Source organism: Manis javanica, chromosome 4 (assembly GCF_040802235.1).
Source record: "Manis javanica isolate MJ-LG chromosome 4, MJ_LKY, whole genome shotgun sequence".
NCBI classification, from domain to species: Eukaryota; Metazoa; Chordata; class Mammalia; order Pholidota; family Manidae; genus Manis; species Manis javanica.
Window position 1 is genome coordinate 164,720,542 of NC_133159.1, and position 14,995 is coordinate 164,735,536.

The following is a 14,995-nucleotide window of genomic DNA, read 5'->3' on the forward strand; positions in this document are numbered from 1 at the left end:
AACAGACAAAAAGAAAAAAGTTAAGTGGACTTCCTGTGATTTGGAGGAACTACAGCTGTTTCTCATCCCTAACTTCCCCAAGGGAAGCATGCTTTGAATATCAATGATAAAATATTTTGTTGGCTGAAGGTTGAAAACAGTATTTTTAATTAAAATTAAACCAATTTGAACCAACCCCAAAACACCAACCAGCATTTGTGCCCGATTCATAAAATCGTAGGGCCTTCAATTGTAAATCGAAAGTATTCTGGGCTAAGCTTTATAGCTATTAACCCAGTAATGGAGGATTGGGCAGAACAAAATGAGACTTACACTTTTGAGAAAGTTACTGAAAAGCAAGGGTCATTTATAAGGGTATTCTGATCTTTACATGAATTCCTTTGTTTGGGAGACATGTTTAGGTTTGATACCTTTGAATATTCTAAAGAAGTCTCTGAACTACAATCTACAAGGTCTTCAAAAAGATTTTCATGTGTTACATTATATAGAAGATCTATTTTAAAAGAAGTTACTTTTTAATTCAGACCACAATGATAACATTTTCAAAAATCTGTAAATATTTAGTTGAGAATCAAATGATAAAATGCTAAAACAACCAATGAACAATCTACAAGGTCTTTAAAAAGATCTTGTTTTAGACTACATAGATCTATTTTAAAAGAAGCCACTTTTTAATTCAGACCACAATGATAACATTCTCAAAAATCTGTAAATATTTAGTTGAGAACCAAATGATAAAATGCTAAAACAACCAAGTGAAATATGTAGCTAACAATAATAAGACTCTTAACTTTTTTTTTGTTAAGGTTATCATTGATATACACTCTTATGAAGGTTTCACAAGAAAAACAATGTGGTTATTACATTCACCCTTATTACTGAGTACCCCACCACCACACCCCATTAGAGTCACTGTCCATCAGTGTAGTAAGATGCCACAGAGTTCCTACTTGTCTTCTCTGAGTTACACTGTCTTCCCAGTCATGACACCCCATAATCCCCTTCTCCCTCTCTCCCCACCTGCCCTTCCCCACCCCTTCCCTTTGGTAACCACTAGTTCCTTCTTGGAGTCTGTGAGCCTGCTGCTATTTTGTTCCTTCAGTTTTGCTTCATTGCTATACTCCACAAATGAGGGAAATCATCTGGTATTTGTCTTTCCCTGCCTGACTTACTTCACTGGGCATAATACCCTCTAGCTCCATCCACGTTGTTGCAAATGGTAGGATTTGTTTCTTTCTTATGGCTGAATAGTATTCCATTGTGTACATGTACCACCTCTTCTTTATCCATTCATCTACTGATGGACACTTAGGTTGCTTTCATATCTTGGTTATTGTAAATAGTGCTGCGATAAACATAGGGGTGCATATGTCTTTGACTCTTTATTTTTTAATCCATCATTATTCTTATACAGACAGAAAGACTAGGAAAAAATATATATAGTGAACTCCCTTTTGAGGATAAAGCTGAATTTCACCTAGAACATACGCTTGACACCATTTAAATTCCTAAAATCTTTAATACTTACTTCCAACTTTGTATGAAGCACTGTCAAAAGACTGTACTATTTTAGGCATCTTGAACACAGTAGGTCCAAAACCAAGACTCTCATTTGCTTCTGCCCTTTCCTCCTGCCAACCTCCCAAACACCCATTCTTCTTAATTAATTGCAGTGATCTCTAAAATGGCTATGCACAAGAAAACCCACTGTAAGGGGGGGTTAAAATATTAAAACTTTATACTGGAAAACATGCTCAAACATATTTAACTTTGAAGCTATTTAACTGGTAAGGGTCTGTGACTTTTCTGAAAAGTTGAGTCACTAATCTAGTCTCCTCTTTAGACCACTTAGAATCTAACTGCTTAGATTCTCTCTCCGGGTCTCTTCCACTTCTGTTTTCATTTCCATTTCCCCTGCCACTGCAGTGGTCCACGACGCTCCATGTCTCGCCTGGATTTCTGTGGTAGTTTTCTGTCTTGTCTCATTACTTGCAGTATGTTTTTCCAACTCATCCTTTGCTCCGCCACTAGAAATACCTTCACTAGCCAGTCATATCACTCATACCTACTAGCATCTTAACACAGTTTTCAGGGCTTTCTATACTCTTATTCCAACCTAGGAAGTAGTCAGGAAAAAGCATAAACTTCAGGCCTTGGATCGATTTTTGCTTCTGCCCCTTATAAGCTTTGTAACTTTGGGGGGAATCACTTAGGTTTTCTCAGCTTTTATTTCCATCTTTGAGGGGTGGTATTAACAGCTCACAAAGCTGTCATGTAAATCAAATGAGATTATACATGAGAAGGAACTTAGCACAAAGCCAGGCACACACTAACTGATCATCAATTGACCCTTTCTCGCTCTAGGTTCATCCACTACTACTGCCTTCTGCCTCGCTTCCACTACTCCTGCTCCCATAATCCTGGCACATTACACACCCCTCTCTGGGACATTTGCTTTTCTCAAATAAGACAGGGACTCTCAGGCCCCTGTGGTTCTCATGATATTATACTGTCTGCCTCATATGCCCTTTATTGCCTTCTCCGAGTGAAATTCTACCCATGCATCAAAGTCTAGCTCAAATGTCAACAACTCCCAGGAAGTCTTCCCTTTCTTCCATGGATCAGAATTAACCACTTTTCCTTTGTGTTCTCCCTTTACACTGCTTGCAGCTTTACTTTAGTGTTTATTTCTTTGTGCCATAATATTATTATTTAAATATAAAATTACATTTATATACATGTTGCCTGCATCAATTACAAGCTTCTCAAAGGCAGAAATCATACTTTTCTTTTTATTCTAACCAATTAACACCATTTACTGGAAGGGATTCAAAAAATGTTGGCTGATTGAATAAATATATATATATATATATGAAAAACATATTCAAAAGGAGTTAACTTTTTTTTTTTTTTTTTTAGAGGGCATCTCTCATATTTATTGATCAAATGGTTGTTAACAACAATAAAATTCAGTATAGGGGGGTCAACGCTCAATGTACAATCATTAATCCATCTCAAGCCTAATTCTCGTCAGTCTCCAATCTTCTGAAGCATAACGAACAAGTTCTTACATGGTGAACGAATTCTTACATAGTGAATAAATTCTTACATGGTGAACAGTACAAGGGCATTCATCACAGAAACTTTCGGTTTTGATCACGCATTATGACCTATAAACAATCAGGTCAAATATGAATATTCGTTTGATTTTTGTACTGGATTTATATGTTGATCCCACATTTCTCCTATTATTATTATTATTTTTATTTTTAATAAAATGCTGAAGTGGTAGGTAGATGCAAGATAAAGGTAGAAAACATAGTTTAGTGCTGTAAGAGGGCAAATGTAGATGATCAGATGATCAGATGATCAGGTGTGTGCCTATGGACTAAGTATTAATACAGGCTAGACAAGGGCAGCAAGACATCCACGGATGCAGAAGATTTCTCTCAAAGCAGGGGGGGTGAGGTTCTGAGCCTCACCTCTGTTGATCCCCAAATTCTCACCTGATGGCCCCCCTGCGACTGTGCCTCTCTTAGGTTGTTCCTCCCTTGAGGAATCTTACCCGTCTCTGGCTAACCAGTCATCTTCCGGGGCCATACAGGGAAATGTAAAGTTGGTAAGTGAGAGAGAAGCCATATTGTTTGCAAAGGTTAGCTTTTTACTTCTTTGCAGATTTATGCCCTGTGGCTTCTATGCCCAGCACTTGTCTCAAGGTATCTTTACCACCTGGAGGAATTATGATACTCGGTAAATTCGATATGAGGCACGAATTCTATTTAAGGGTTGCAATTAGGAAGGAAGAAGAAAAGCTATAGATGTAGCATATGAAGGAAACATGGGAGGATTGATTATTTCTTTGACATATCTTCTTGTATAGTACCTTAAGTATGTATAGGTTTTAAACTACTAACTAATTTGCACACATATATTAACATAATAGGAATACGGTGACATAAACAAAGCAAATCTATAATTACCATCCATCTCCAGTGAAGCCAAGAAAACCATTTAGGCATCCTAGGCATTTGTGAAAATTTATCTATGATATGATGGATATTGTCCAACTGTACTTGAACCATCAGACAAATTAAAGCAGCCCATTTCTGGGATCTGTTCACATCCCATATGTTCTTTTAACCGTAGATAGTCTATAGTCATGAGATTTTGGAGTGCTACAACTTGCACCCCTCCCAACTCCTGGTTGAGTTCCAACAGTACAGATTCAGTCAAATTCATTGTCTCACTGTATGCACATGCCAGCCTAGACACCTCCCTCCTAATTCCTATGGCAAGTCCAGGAGACGGTGGGCTGGATGCAGCCACAACCGTAGCATCGTCTGGATCCCTGTGGAGGCTTTTTGATGATCATCCCCCGGCACAAGTCCTCCAGAGAGTGCTGATGCCGGAAGCTCCTCCTCATATCGTATCTTAGTTCATTTTCTGGGTATCCAAGCTAGGCCTTGATCTTCTGTATAGAAACAAGCAGACCCTTTGCCCACACTTTGACATGCCCTCTATACCACTGTGCAGAACTCACTGGAGGTCAACACACAGGGACAGCCTTTTTTTTTTTTTTTTTAATTAAGAGAAAGGAATATTATCAGAAAAGAGTACCTCCATAGCTGATCATCTGACACCCTTTAAGTGATCAACATTAAGGATATTTAAAGCATGCGTTGATCTTTGATTTACCAATAGTTTTATCCTGTCGAGGAGTAATCCCCCTTTTCTTTCTTTCTTTCTTTTTTTTTTTTTTAATTTTTAATCAACACTTACATGAAGAATACTATGTTTACTATGCTCTCCCCTATATCAGGTCCCCCCTAACAACCACATTACGGTTACTGTCCATCAGCTTAGCAAAATGTTGTAGAGTCACTACTTGTCCTCTCTGTGTTGTGCAGCCCACCCTCCCCTTTCTCCCTCCCCCCCATGCATGCTAATCTTAATACCCCCCTTTTTCTTCCCCCCTATCCCTTCCTGCCCACCCATCCTCCCCAGTTCCTTTCCCTTTGGTACCTGTTAGTCCATTTTTGGGTTCTGTAATTCTGCTGCTGTTTTGTTCCTTCAGTTTTTCCTTTGTTCCTATACTCCTCAGATGAGTGAAATCATTTGGTATTTCTCTTTCTCCGCTTGGTTTATTTCACTGAGCATAATACTCTCCAGCTCCATCCATGTTGCTGCAAATGGTTGGATTTTTCCACTTCTTATGGCTGAGTAGTATTCCATTGTGTATATGTACCACATCTTCTTTATCCATTCATCTACCGATGGACATTTAGGTTGCTTCCAATTCTTGGCTATTGTAAATAGTGCTGCGATAAACATAGGGGTGCATCTGTCTTTCTCAAACTTGATTGCTGCATTCTTAGGGTAAATTCCTAGGAGTGGAATTCCTGGGTCAAATGGTAGGTCTGTTTTGAGCATTTTGATGAACCTCCATACTGCTTTCCACAATGGTTGAACTAATTTACATTCCCACCAGCAGTGTAGGAGGGTTCCCCCAAAAGGAGTTAACTTTTATCAGAACAAAATACCAAGCACTTGTTCTGACTTTTCAAGTAGGTTTTAGAAAACTTCTCCCTGAAAAACACACCACTTTTTAATCTTTATAATACATTTATTAAAAATAATGAAGGCATTACCTAAAATGGTACATCTTCTGAAACTTCACACTCAGTGTATATAGCAAGGTATTACTTTCAAACTACCAAACTGATTTTAAAAATTGGTATCAACTATTATCCACTGATGGGCTACCAGTGAGTGAATACTAATAGTGGGGTGATGATTCAAAGAGGAATAATCATGGTACACACATTAAAATGAATATTAGGCATTATTTTAAAATTATGTTTTCAAATACTTCATCAGCTCACACTATATGAGTGAAATAATCAGGACATAAAGCTGATTCCAATTTTGCAAGTATATAATTTAGAGAAAAAAAGACTAAGGAAATATAGAAGATGTTAAAATGTGGTTATTTTGGAGTGGGGAGACTATAGGTGATTTTAATTTTTTGTCCCTTGTATTATCTGAATGTGCTACATACACAATTATATAGTTAGCAAAGTAATTTCTGAAAGATTAAATATAAAGAAATTCTCATTAAACTTTAGTCAGATTTGCGAATAAGTAAAATTAAGTTTTATTAGCCCAGTAAAAGACTCTGATATTTAATATTAATTGCAACATATTCATGCAGACATCATTAAAAACCAAGTGTTAATGCTGTAGTTTAGCAAGTATTGATAAAAGTTGCCCTTAATTTAAACAGAAAGGAGAGTAAGTACCCATTTGACTAGTTATTTGGTAGGCAGAGAAGTCCTAGCTCCAGAGGGGGAAAGACTCAGCTGACATCCAGCCTGGCTGCTGCTTGGCTGTGTGACTTGCTCTCTCTGAGCCACAGCTACCCTATCCACAGACCAGGAAAATCCTCATTTTCTCTCGTTACTTGCAGAACTGATGCAGACATGGTTTATGGAATCTCGACCACAACGTCTAGGACGTGGCAGGACCTGGGTCTCGGGTCTCATGGACCTGGAGGCTGTCCCCTCAGTTGGAAGACGGACAAGGATGAGTGCAGGGGTTCATTCTGCCTAAAAGGGAACACGGGAGGTCTGCCTAAGCTTGTTGGGTAGTAAAGGCTGATTGTAAAACTGACTCCGAGTCACCACAGGTATCGCCGACTGCACCAGCCACAGCCGTGAATGTGGCACGCAGTGGTAGACCCCTCTGGAGAGCGGGATGACGGGCCATTAAAGGAAGCTGATGGGGGGTGAGAAGTTGGGAAGAACAAAACTGATGGGAGAGAGGGAGGAGAGAACAAGTTTCAAAGGGTAGTGCCACCAACAGGGCAGAGAAAAAATGAAGCCAAGGGAGAGACCAGAAATAACCAGACTGTCAAACAGGGATGAGTAAGGGGAGAGGCAAAGAGGCTCTTCCTTGCCTGTGACTTCCTCTCGAAATTTTCTCCGCCTCTTGTACTTATTCCCGTATGTCTCCCTCTTTTTAATTCCCACCACTTCATTTCTAAAACTACATTTTCATTCGCAAGAGTCACTCCCACGTGCTGTCTGACAAGTGGTATTCCTCCAACCAGGAGTCAGGAAGTGAAAACCCAGGGAAAAACCAACCCAGAGTGGCTCCCCCAACCCCCAAGGCCCTCCAGCATCCAGGATGAGATCTAGAGCTGATCCTGGTTCCAGACAGGAGGGGTCCAGTGCAGAGGGAGCAGCTGCTCACCTCTCCACTTTCTCTTCCTGGCCATTGATGTCCTCATTTGCACTCTCTTCAATTACAAAGGATGCACTTGTCTTCAATTACAGGCGACCCACGCAAATGTCCCATGATTAGAATTTACCACCTGATAATTGGATGGTCACCTTCCCTTTCTGGCAAATTTATAAAATGTTATTTTAAAACGTCAGTATTGGACATGTTTAAAAGAAAGTTCACACAAAAACAAGGCCATGAGAATATGTGGTCAAAAGCCATGGTGCCTCAGGGTGGGAATGCATTTATTTCCATAGTGCACCAGTTTGTCTCCCAGTCTGTCAGTTTAACATGCCAAGAAAATGCTCAAGTAAAATGTTTCATTCTGGTTTTCTTCAAGAAAGCTGTATACTTTAAAATAAATAAATAAATAAAGGTTATACTGAATCAAGAGTATCAATGACAGTTAAATGTTACCCATGTGGGTGCTCAGGGAGGGTGACTTCAAAGACACAGTGATGCAGTTTGATAAAAGTGTAACAACCCATGAAAAGTTCATCTTTCGGGAAATCTCTACTTGAAAAATAAGATGACACTAATATTGTCCCTGGAAATGCATTCATTCTCTAGTAAAAGCGTGTCATCCACACCTCATCAAAGAGATGCTAATGTCTACAATTGCCAAAAGCTGGGCTGCCTGAAGTGAAAGCTGCAATGTTCTCGCAAACGACTTTGTTCAGTAAATAAGTACAATGTTAAGAGACATTTTCTTGTAAGATACACCAAGAAATAAAAAGGGAGTACCCTACCAAATGAAAACAAATGCACCCCAAAACACAATATGAAACAAGTGGTGGGGGACCTCCCTGGAGAAGCTGATTTGCTCATTGCACCTTTGGACCCACCCTGCTTCTCAGGGAGGGGGTCCTGACGAACCACAGGACATGGGAACAGGCTGACTGATGCTTTGCATTTCTTCCACTTTGCTTGCGGTTCTCAGGAACTTGGACAAAGCCAAGAAAGAAACAAGAGCTGAATAACTCTTTAGAAGTGGCGCCTCTAAAAAAGAATCACCGGGTTTGAGGTGAATGGGATTGAGAGGACAGAAAGAAAAGGACAGAAGCGCTGTCAGAGAACTTCAGAGCCACAGACAGAAACAGCTCTGCCTTCCTCAGAGGGAAGCTTTACTTTTTGCTGAGCTGTCCCCAGGCACTGCCCCACGGGGCCTCCCCGCGTGGCAGAACCCGGCGCTGGTTTAAGAGCTGATTTTAGTCTCTGAGGTAACGTGGAAGGACATTACGTTCTCAGGCGTGGCTCACTGTAGGGATTAGCACATATGGCCTAAGAAAGATATGCTGGATATGTGGTAAATCATTCTCAGAAGGAGCCCATCATGAAGCCCACTTTGTTTTAACAGCACAGATTTTAGCTAAAGTACTACAAAACAATCACTAATTAGAAAAAAAAAAAAAGAAAATCCCACTAAGGAGATCACATTTTCACTGACTTCCCATTTTCTCCTAAGAGTTCTTCCTTTTTCCTCAATAAAGCCAACCAACAAGAGGCAGTTTACATAATCATTAAGAGCATGAACTCTGCAGTCACATTTCCTCGGTTTTGAGCCAGAAATATGAAATTGGGTAATTTGTTCAACCTGCATAAGCCTCAATATCCCCCTCTGTAAAATGGGCATGATACCACCACTGACCTCATAGCACCCTGAATAGAGCTGGCACACAGTAAGTGCTCAGAGAAGGTCAGTATTTGTTAATGGTTATAAAAAGAAAAAAAGTTACTACTGCAAAGTCATGACATCCTTGTGCCTAGACTGAAAAAATAAGGCATATGATTAATGTGTTTAATTATCTGTATGTCTGCCTCTCAAAGTTAAGAATGTATTTCTTGAAGGCTTATTCATTTTTTGTCTCAAATGTCTCAGTTTCTGGCATATAAGAGCTCAGTAAATGTTTCAGTACAGAAGTGAAAGGAAAGGAACAAAACTTTGCAGACCAAATAATGTGAGCAATTGTTAATATTGTCATATAAATAAATTCAGATTTAATGAGCTTTTACTGAGTGCCTACTTTATGCTAGGCCCCACATGAAGACTTCACATTATCTTAATAGATTTCTACAGACAAGACACATCTGTGCAACTGTAAAAATAAGAGACTGGCTACTGAGCTGGACTGAGACTCAGACTATAACCAGCTTACAACCAGAAAAGGGTTCGTTAATTAAATCTGAGTTAATTTTCAAGCTATACAAATAACATATTTATATGCTTCCAAAATGTAGAAGCAGAGGGTCCATGGACCACAACATGGGGGGATGCTATAGGACTACACTGTCTCCTCTAGATCTAGGGCAGGGTGATGGTACCCAGCTGGGATACAAAAAGCACCTTGGGGATAGTTCTACCACCCAAAGGGCCCACGTCAGAAAAAAGCCCTGTTTTAAAGGATCTCTTTAACCACAGAATAAAGAACTACATATTACATCCAAGACTCGGCAGCAACTCAATTTCCAAATGTTAGTTTTTTCATGAAATCATCATATATCCCAGGAAAAAGTCATACTGATCTCAGCTCTTTTACTTTTTACTTTTTTGGGAAGAATGTTAAGCCAGTGTAAAATGAGTAAGTGGATTTCAGTCTTCTGAAAGGGCTTTTGGGTATGGTTGAGAAAGCTAACTTTGAAAACTTAGCAACACAGGATACATTATGAGTAAGTTCCTTACTTTTTTTTTTAGTAATGATGCTAATTCACCAGATCCTTCTGAAAGAGTCCTTTTATTAATTTCAATGAAGTCAAGTTGAGAACAAGTTGTAATATGAAACACACTTTATGCAACTATGTTGAAATTCTCTGCCAGAGTTACATATTCCCATGTAAGAACTTTATGGTAAAACAATTTCAAAACAATATCAAGCATCAGGTTGGGTTCATTTTGGTTTTAGGTTGCCACAGGAAAACTCTTTCTATACAAATCATTGAAATCCTAAGGCAAAATGATAGTGCTTTTAGTAGGAAAAAAAATCATGTTCCCTACAGTTTATAATAAAAGAGCTGAAACTGAGCCCCAACTGAAATTATACTGTTAGGCAACTCCAAAAACTAAACATAAAAACATGCTAAAATGCAACACAGAAGGAAAACCATTCTCATATGCACAGTTTTAGATGCTTAGCCATTCCTGACCTCAGCCCAGATGAGATCGACTGATCCTTCACAGGGTTTCCTCCCATCAGCCAACAAACTCACGCGCTTCTCGGCCACACGGTTCCTCAGGAAAACGCGAGCAATACATTTAAAGGCCAGAAGAAATCCCGTGGGTGGGTTTGGTCTGCTTTTCAAAACCAATGAACTTCTCATTAAATAACCTTTAATAACAAGAGAGAAGTTTACAAGACATACACCCAACTTAACTACAAGGCAGGCTATGTTGCACATCTCACGGTATTTTTTTTTAAAAAAAAGAGAAGCTTTCTGAATGGCACAATCCATTTTGCCAGGTAATGTCAGAAAATTAATGAGTCCTACTTGGAAGTACTACCAGGCTCATTTTTAGAATGATTTTCAGGAAGTATGATGTTTCGATCACAAAAGCCCAAGCATCTAAAACCTCCATGACACTTTATTAATTCTTTATAAAAAAATCTTTCATAAAATTCTTTATAAAATAAAGTCTTGCAACCACAGGAGAATTCTGAGAATCCAGCTTTTCCAGAAAGCTTAAGAGAAATACTTGCGTTTCACCATTCTCAAAATCATTTGAGTTTGAAACAAAATAAACATATTATTCTATTTAATATCGTTGCACAAGCAAATTCAAAAGAATGAAATGTGTTCAAAGTTACTAGAAAAAATCTAGCAATACAGGCTGCCAACTTGTTCAATGTCAAGCTCTAGGCAGTGTAGCCACACTAGCAGTAAATGACTGACTCAGAGTGAGTCACGCTTAAGCCATTTTTGCTTTTAAAGTACTGCCAGGCACTGTGTTAATATTCAACCCAGAGTAAATTTAGCCCAACAAGAAAACAAGTGTTTCCATGGTTGCTTCTTCACAGTGTTTATGGTATATATGCAGCCATTAGGCACAGAAATCCAGTCAGATAAATTAAGTAGAAATGCTCATCTTTCATTTCTATCAAGGCTTTCAGACACTGGGAATGTTAAATGCAACCCAGGCTATTCTTCCATCTCCTTTCGTCTACCCACCCCTCCAGACCTCAAAAGGCAAATATGTAGAGTATACTATTAGTTTTGAAGTCTGTACCATTAAAGTGCCTTTGGCAGATTGCTGTTTGCAGATTTTATTTGGCCCTATGTTAAGGGTCACAACCACTTATATTTCTCTGTGCAGCTACAGGGCTGAAATGCTTAAAAAGTATCTAGCAAGAACAGTAGAAAATGTGGACTGCAGATACCAAATGAAGTCATTATACAGTATCATGCATAGTGAATGGTCAGAGTCTGCTAATGTGGTAATGTGAACACTCAGAAAGTGTTAAAAAAAATACTGGTTGGGAGAGATGAATGGCTAGCATCTGATTGATCTGAAAATATCTCAATTTCTTTCAAAATATGCTATTTCTGTTCCAATGCACATGGAGCTCTTAGACTTGGATAGCGCAGTGAATGAGAAACAGTTGCTAGGATTCTTTCCTAGTGAATCCACCTGCCTGTTTGCAATATAGAATCTCAGCACTAACTATATAGAACCTACACTATGGTCAAATAAGGGGGTTTGGCATTCTGCTCAGGAAAAAATCTTAAAGCTAGCTATCTCAGCTCTGGGTTTTAAAGTAGGATGTATGCCCCTTAGTATATAAACTCTCAGAATTGCTATTCAAAATTAGCTTTGATCTAAAAATGAAAAATAATTCGATTTCACTAATAATATATACTGGCATTAAGCAGGACATGCATAAATATGAATACAGCAAATATCAGAGGCCTATGCTCTTTCTCAGGGGGCAGAACAGTCTAAAATGTGTGGAGACCACTGTTGTACCAAATAAAGTCTCCTGGAGTTTAAGAGCCTTTTCTTCTCTTCGTGTTCTATCCTAGTACAATGTTTTTTACATTTAAATGGTCACTGGCACAAAGGAAGTATAGTGGAAAAGTCTAGATCAGCAAGCAACTGGAGAAGACAGAGAAATGGTAATCTGAGTGAGGCAGGTCTGGAAAACAGCCACACGAAGGAGCTCACTGCAGCTCAGTGCAGCTGTAATGATACACTGGGAACACAAAGTCACACAGACCAGCCTCATCCAAGAGCCCATCTCTGAACAAAAACACTGACCTGTTCTCTTAACAAGACACCTCTACCTCTAGGACTCCGTGAACATTAAAATAATGGTTTAAAAGCTCTTTTCAATGAACTGGAAAAGCCTCACACAAGTGTAGTTAGATAACAGACATCTTTAAAAACACATGGCTCTTGGAGAACAACTGTGAAAGGGGTTCCCTGGTGGTGCAAAAGATGGAGACTCCTAAAATAGTCTCTGACTTGCTTGCATGGAATCTTTCAGTCCTATGGGAAGCTCTAACACAGGGCTTGGCCTAGAGCAGGTGCTTAATGAATCTCTGAGGAATAAACGGATAGAATACAAAACTCTTTACTCATAAAACACCTTATTTGAAGCCCACACATTCTAAAGCTCTGTGTTTGTTATGTGTATGTTTACTGCACTGGTAATTTTCCGACTCTGAAAGCCTAAGGGACTATATACACACTTCATCAGAATGTTTTGCTTTCTGACTCCTTCGATCACTGACTTCACTAACTCTACTTACAGTTCAGACAACCTATTATTTACCTGAAAGTTCAACATTATAGGATTATAAACAGTAGTTAAATCTCCACATAGGCAAAGACAGGGAGGGATGAATAGTTGAAGCATGAGATTTTAGGGTAGTAAAACTATTCTATATATTATATGGTGAATACACAACATTACACATTTGTCAAAAACTTATAGGCCGTTTGATCTAGTAATTCCACTTCTGGGTATAAAAATTAAAACTAGGGACTCAAACGGGTATTTGTATACCAGTTTCATTAGCATCACTACCGCCATGAGGTGGAAACAACCCAAGTGTCTATTGACAGATAAATCGATAAACAAAATGTGGTATGCGGACACACACACACACACACACACACACACACACACACACTGGAATATCATTCAGTCTTTAAAAAGGAATGAAATTCTGATATGTGCTATAACACAAATGAACTTTGAAGACATTACGCTAAGTGACATAAGCCAGACACAAAAGGATGATTTTGGACCTGGTCGGCTCCCTCCCTCCCCGGGCGGCCCCTCCGGCGGAGCGCGCCTACTCCAGGCCCCCGGCCGGGCCACGCGCAGACCGCCGAGCAACTCGCACTGCCGCCCCCTGGTCCGGTTTCCCCGTGCCCTCAGGCGGAGGCAGGGGTCCCGCCGCGCCCCGCAGCCACGTACCTTCCAGCCCGCAGAGCGGTCGCTGTCGTCTTCACCCCTGAAGTGGGGCCCGTTCTGGAACCTCCAGCGCAGATCCGCGGAAGCGGGAGCCGTTTCTCAGCCGAGGTCTCTGAAGTCCGGCCGGCCGGGCCAGCGGCTCCAAGTCCGGGCCGACCGCCGCCGTCCGTCCGTCGCGGGAGAGACGAGAAGGGGCGAGTGCGGCGCCGGGAGCCCAGCGGGTGCGAGGCGGCGATCCAAGGCTGGGGGGCGAGGTCGGGAGGAAGGCGCAGCACAGCACAGTTCTTCGCGGGCCCAGAACTTCGCGGGCCCAGAACTTCGCGGGCCCATCATCTGGTCTCCGCCGGCCCGCTGCGCAGACGTTACGGCGGGCCGAAGCACGGAAGGCGTGCGCCGGCTGGTGTCCCTGCGGCGCTCACGATGCTACTGACCGTTGAATAACGGCGGCGGCGGCGGCGGCGGCGACTGCAGCTACTACACCGCCCCCGGGGTTACGCACTCTGCGCCCAATGGCTGCCCGTCCACGACAGACGGCCCTCAGGGCCAATGAGCGCGAGGCGCCACGACGCAGGCCCGCCCCCGACCGATGGCAAAAGTTAGAAGATAGAAAATAGAAGAAAAAAATGAAATCACGGTGAAAGTAAATGAAATAAACACTAAATAAAAAGGACAGGAGTCAAAATCAGAAATAGAATTTAAAGAGAAGTGAAGTGACACCACTTAAATACAAAGGATTGAAGAGATAAGTATGAAAAATTACATGGCAATAAATTTGACACCCTAGAAGAAATGGATAAGTTCCTAGAATCATACCATGTTAAAAACCTGTTCTGGAGGAAATAGAAATCTGACCAGACTAACAACTAGTAACCAATTGAATCAGTAATCAAAAACTCCACACAATCAAAAGTCCAAGATGTTTTCATTGGAGAATTCCACCCAAACATTGAAATAAGAGTTAATACCTATCCTTCTCAAACTATTCCCAAAAACTGAAGAGGAAGGAACGCTTACAAAATCATTTCTATGAGGACAAAATCACACTGTTACCAAAACAAGATTAGGACACTACCAAAAATAAAAAATAAAAAAAAGACAACTACCCACCAATATTCCTGTAAAGCATAGTTGTAAAAATCCTCAACAAAATATTAGCAAACTGCATTCAAAAATACATTAAAGGATCATTCACCAAACCAAATGGGATTTATTCTAGGGATGCACGAATGGCTCACTACCAGCAAATTAATACATGTAAACACCGTATTAACCAAAGGAAGGATCAAAACTATACAAACATC

At 40.4% G+C, this 14,995-nt stretch overlaps 1 protein-coding gene across 1 annotated transcript in view; it reads right to left on the reverse strand.

Annotated features, from left to right (window-relative positions):
* Window positions 1-14,995, reverse strand: part of LOC140849252 (serine/threonine-protein kinase TAO1-like) — a 209,260-nt gene that overhangs the window by 163,038 nt on the left and 31,227 nt on the right.